The sequence below is a fragment of the Arachis ipaensis genome, chromosome B3, assembly GCF_059453495.1.
Source record: "Arachis ipaensis isolate K30076 ecotype BB chromosome B3, ASM5945349v1, whole genome shotgun sequence".
NCBI classification, from domain to species: domain Eukaryota; kingdom Viridiplantae; phylum Streptophyta; class Magnoliopsida; order Fabales; family Fabaceae; genus Arachis; species Arachis ipaensis.
The window spans coordinates 66,795,917-66,802,058 of NC_142438.1; the positions used below are offsets into that span (position 1 = coordinate 66,795,917).

The following is a 6,142-nucleotide window of genomic DNA, read 5'->3' on the forward strand; positions in this document are numbered from 1 at the left end:
TTTCTTTATTTTTGTTCTCTGCTCTAAGTTGAAACCAAGGTGTTTGAGTTATTGCCTCACTAAGAAATTCATCTCTGAGATATGAATTTCAATTCTCCTTGGTGTTGTGTTTTACAAAATTCAAATGGAGTTCAACTCATCTTATGATCAAACAAATTTTATGGGATATTACCCATCATCACCAATCTCTAATGGTGACTGGGAATATCACCAAGAGAATACACATTCTGAGCACTCTAATTCATGGAGATTTGCTTCAGAACCACAAGATGAGAAAGAAAATCATATGGGATATTTCCCTCCACCACAAAATGATGCAAGTCATGATTCTAATGGTGGCTGGGAAGGGAATTCTAGTGCTCCATATGATAATCATCCAAAGATATCATCACTTGACCATACTTCAACCGAAAGCCCCTTTCAAAACTCACCACCCACACAAACTTCCATGAACCACTCAAGGCTTTTAGAGCTTGAGTCCAAGATCGAAAAATGTGTGGAAGAAGCACAAATATCCTGGAAAAGGGCAGAAGCCCTCTACAATAAGATGAATGAAGAATTGGAGCAAGCAGAGAAAGAAATCATCTTCAAGAGGATGAATAGGCCCTTAGAGAAAACAAGGGAAAACTTAAAACCATCAAACAGTGAGGATGAAGACAAATTTGTGGGTGAGGAAGTGGAAAAGCAAGATAAGGAGGCCACTGCATCAAGTAAACTTTCAATAAAGAATGAGGTGGTTGAACCTGAAACTGCACTTGAGATGACAAGAGAACATGAAGACTCACAACTTTCACAAATCCCCCTGGACCAAAACGCCTCAACACTTGAATCCATGATTGAAAGGTATGATGAGGAGATGAAGAAATGTTGGGAAGATCAACAAACCTCCCCCATGATAGAGCTATTAAAACAAATGTTGGGTGTAAAAGAGGAAGTGGAGGAGCAAGAAAGTGAAGAAGTCATTCCAAACTCAAGTGAGGCAAAGAAGTACATAAAGGAGGAGTTCATGGAACCATAAATACAAAAGGCTCTGGATGAATACAAAACTTCAATAATCACACAGCAACCAAGACTTGGATTCAAAGAAGTGAAGGCAACTAACAAAAGCACCAATCCTGTCCCTAATCCAGTAAGCAAGATCAATCAAGCCATTTGCAAAAGGAAGCTTGCTGAGGAAAAGCCAAGGCAAGGGATAGTGATGAGCGGATAATTTATACGCTTTTTGGCATTGTTTTTAGTATGTTTTTAGTAGGATCTAGTTACTTTTAGGGATGTTTTCATAAGTTTTTATGTTAAATTCACATTTCTGGACTTTACTATGAGTTTGTGTGTTTTCCTGTGATTTCAGGTATTTTCTGGCTGAAATTGAGGGACTTGAGCTGAAATCAGATTCAGAGGTTGAAAAAGGACTGCTGATGCTGTTGGATTCTGACCTCCCTGCACTCAAAGTGGATTTTCTGGAGCTACAGAACTCGCAATGGCGCGCTTCCAATTGCGTTGGAAAGTAGACATCCAGGGCTTTCCAGAAATATATAATAGTCCATACTTTGGCCAAGAATTGACGACGTAAACTGGCGTTCAACGCCAGCCTTCTGCCCAAATCTGGCGTCCAGCGCCAGAAAAGGATCCAAAACCAGAGTTGAACGCCCAAACTGGCACAGATACTGGCGTTCAACTCCACAAATGGCCTCTGCACGTGCAACACTTAGGCTCAGCCCAAACACACACCAAGTGGGCCCCGGAAGTGGATTTATTCATCAATTACTTACTCATGTAAACCCTAGTAACTAGTTTATTATAAATAGGACCTCTTACTATTGTATATGACATCTTTGGTCTCAGTTTTAATCCATTGTTCATCTTAGGAGACTATTGATCACGTTTTAGGGGGCTGGCCATCTCGGCCATGCCTGGACCTTCACTTATGTATTTTCATACGGTAGAGTTTCTACACTCCATAGATTAAGGTGTGGAGCTCTGCTGTTCCTCAAAGATTAATGCAAAGTACTACTGTTTTCTATTCAATTCTTCTTATTTCGCTTCTAAGATATCCATTCGCACCCAAGAACGTGATGAAGGTGATGATTATGTGTGACGCTCATCATCCTTCTCCCTCATGAACGCGTGCCTGACAAACACTTCCGTTCTACATGAATTAAGCTAGAATGAATATCTCTTAGATCTCCTAACCAGAATCTTCGTGGCGTAAGCTAGAATGATGGCGACATTCAAGAGAATCCGGAAGGTCTAAACCTTGTCTGTGGTATTCCGAGTAGGATTCAATGATTGAATGACTGTGACGAGCTCCTAACTCGCGATTGCAGGGCGTTAGTGACAGACGCAAAAGGATAGTAAATCCTATTCCAGCATGATCGAGAACCGACAGATGAATAGCCGTGCCGTGACAGGGTGCGTGAGCATATTATTCACTGAGAGGATAAGATGAAGCCATTGACAAGGGTGATGCCTCCAGACGATTAGCCGTGCCGTGACAGGGCATTGGATCATTTTCCCGAGAGATAACCGAAAGTAGCCATTGACAGTGGTGATGTATCACATAAAGCCAGCCATGGAAAGGAGTAAGACTGATTGGATGAAGATCGCAGGAAAGCAAAGGTTCAGAGGAACGAAAAGCATCTCCATTCGCTTATCTAAAATTCCTACCAATGAATTACATAAGTATCTCTATCCCTATTTTATTATATAATATTCGAAAACACCATTATCACTTTATATCTGCCTGACTGAGATTTACAAGGTGACCATAGCTTGCTTCATACCAACAATCTCCGTGGGATTCGACCCTTACTCACGTAAGGTATTACTTGGACGACCCAGTGCACTTGCTGGTTAGTTGTATCGAAGTTGTGACAATCATGAATTAAGATCAGAGCACCAAGCTTTGGAGCCATTACCAGGATTTATTCGAGCCTGGAGATCACAATTTCGTGCACCAAGTTTTTGGCGCCGTTGCCGGGGATTGTTTGAGTTTGGACAACTGACGGCTCATCTTGTTGCTCAGATTAGGTAATTTTCTTTTCGTTTTGTTTTCAAAAAAAAAAATTTCAAAAATATTTTCAAAAATCTCTCATCTGTTTTCGAAAAAAAAAAATAATAAAAAAAAATAATAAAAATGTTTTCAAAAATTTATTCAAAATTTTTAAGAATGAATTCTAGTGTTTCATGAAGCATGTGAAGCCTGGCTGGCTGTAAAGCCAGGTCTAAATTCATTTGGACTGAGGCTTGCAATTTGTTATCAAGAGCAACTTAGTTGTTGCTCATCCACCTGCTGCTGATCCATGATCACCTGCTGAAGCTTGGCTGGCCATTGGCCATGTCTAGTGTTTTGGACTGGAGCTTTCTTTGAAAGCTTGGCTGGTTAGTGAGCCATGTCTAATTCCTGGACTGAAGCTTTAGACTAACATAGCAAGATTCCTGGAATTCATATTAAAAATTTTGGAATCCTTATTTTTTCTTCTTTTTCATATAATTTTCGAAAAAAAAATCCAAAAAAAAAAATTAGAAAATCATAAAAATCAAAAATATTTTTCTGTTTCTTGTTTGAGTCTTGAGTCACATTATAAGTTTGGTGTCACTTGCATATGCATCTTGCATTTTTCGAAAATATCATGCATTCATAGTGTTCTTCATGATCTTCAAGTTGTTCTTGGTAAGTCTTCTTGTTTGATCTTGATGATTTTTTGTTTTGTGTCTTTTCATGTTTATCATATGCATTCTTGAATTCTTAGTGTGTAAGTATTAAAGAATTCTAAGTTTGGTGTCTTGCATGTTTTCTTTGCATTGAAAATTTTTCAAAATTGTGTCTATGATGTTCATCTTGACATTCATAGTGTTCTTGGTGTTCATCTTGACATTCATAGCATTCTTGCATGCATTCATTGTTTTGATCTAAAAATTTCATGCATTGCATAATTTTCATGTTTTTCATAAAAATTCAAAAAAAAAAATCAAAAAAATATCTTCCTCTTTTCTCTCATCAAATTCAAAAATTTGAGTTGACTTTTTCAAAAATTTTTAAAATCAAATTATTTCTTATGAGTCAAATCAAATTTTCAATTTAAAAATCTTATCTTTTTCAAAATCTTTTTCAAAAATCAAATCTTTTTCAAAATTCTTAGTTATTTTCGAAAATTCCAAAAATATTTTTCAAAAATCTTTTTCTTATTTTTATACCAAATTTTCGAAAATAACATAATCAATTAATGTTTTGATTCAAAAATTTGAAGTTTGTTACTTGCTTGTTAAGAAAGATTCAAACTTTAAAGTTCTAGAATCATATCTTGTGATTTCTTATGAATCAAGTCATTAATTGAGATTTTAAAAATCAAATCTTTTTCAAAATTAGTTTCTAAAATATCTTCTTATCTTATCTTTTTCAAAAATATCTTTTCAAAATATCTTTTCTAACTTCCTAACTTCTTATCTTTTCAAATTTGTTTCAACTAACTAACTAACTTTTTGGTTGTATCTTAACTTTTTCAAAACTACCTAACTAACTCTCTCTCTCTCTAATTTTCGAAAATATCTCCCCTTTTTTCAAAAATTTCTTTTTAATTAACTAATTATTTTTATTTTTATTTTTAATTTTAAAAATTTTTCGAAAAAAATACTAACAAATTTCAAAAACCAATTTTCAAAAATCACTAACTCTTTTTCAAAAATTGTTTTCGAAAATTCACTTCCCCCTCTCGTCGTCTTCTATTTGTTTATTGATATACTAACATCTTTCCTTCAACTCACCAAAAATCTGAACTCCCTCTCTCTCTGAGTTCAGATTTTCTTCTCTTCTTTTCTTCTACTCACATAAGGGAACCTTTGTGCTTTGGTATAAAGGATCTCTATTATTATTATTATTATTTTTCTGTGCCTTCTTCTTTGTCATATGAGCAGGAGCAAGGATAAGAACATTCTTGTGGAAGCAGATCCAGAACCTGAAAGGACTCTGAAGAGAAAATTAAGAGAAGCTAAAATACAACAATCCAGAGATAACCTTTCAGAAATTTTCGAACAGGCAGAGGAGATGGCAGCCGAAAATAATAATAATGTAAGGAAGATGCTTGGTGACTTTACTGTACCTAATTCCAATTTACATGGAAGAAGCATCTCCATTACTGCCATTGGAGCAAACAACTTTGAGCTGAAACCTCAATTAGTTTCTCTGATGCAGCAGAACTGCAAGTTTCATGGACTTCCATCTGAAGATCCTTTTTAGTTCTTAACTGAATTCTTGCAGATATGTGATACTGTTAAGACTAATGGAGTAGATCCTGAAGTCTACAGGCTCATGCTTTTCCCTTTTGCTGTAAGAGACAGAGCTAGATTATGGTTGGATTCTCAACCTAAAGACAGCCTGAACTCTTGGGATAAGCTGGTCACGGCTTTCTTAGCCAAGTACTTTCCTCCTCAAAAGCTGAGCAAGCTTAGAGCTGATGTTCAAACCTTCAGACAGAAAGAAGGTGAATCCCTCTATGAAGCTTGGGAAAGATACAAACAGTTGACCAAAAAGTGTCCTTCTGACATGCTTTCAGAATGGACCATCCTGGATATATTCTATGATGGTTTATCTGAGCTATCAAAGATGTCACTGGACACTTCTGCAGGTGGATCCATTCATCTAAAGAAAACGCCTGCAGAAGCTCAAGAACTCATTGACATGGTTGCTAATAACCAGTTCATGTACAGTTCTGAAAGGAATCCTGTGAGTAATGGGACGCCTATGAAGAAGGGAGTTCTTGAAGTTGATACTCTGAATGCTATATTGGCTCAGAACAAAATATTGACTCAGCAAGTCAATATGATCTCTCAGAGTCTGCATGGAATGCAAGCTGCATCCAACAGTACTCAAGAGGCATCTTATGAAGAAGAAGCTTATGATCCTGAGAACCCTGCAATAGCAGAGGTAAATTACTTAGGTGAACCTTATGGAAACACCTATAACTCAACATGGAGAAATCATCCAAATTTCTCATGGAAGGATCAAAAGCCTCAACAAGGCTTTAATAATGGTGGAAGAAACAGGTTCAGCAATAGCAAGCCCTTTCCATCATCAACTCAGCAACAGACAGAGAATTCTGAACAAAATACTTCTAATTTAGCAAATCTAGTCTCTGATCTATCCAAG

General features: G+C 36.6%; 1 non-coding gene across 1 annotated transcript; it reads right to left on the bottom strand.

Annotated features, from left to right (window-relative positions):
• Positions 1 to 5,437: 5,437 nt before the first annotated feature.
• On the bottom strand, positions 5,438 to 5,545 carry LOC148570967 (small nucleolar RNA R71). Its single transcript, XR_015908133.1, has one exon. It is a non-coding gene; the product is annotated as a small nucleolar RNA R71 (small nucleolar RNA).
• Between the last annotated feature and the right edge of the window lie 597 nt (positions 5,546 to 6,142).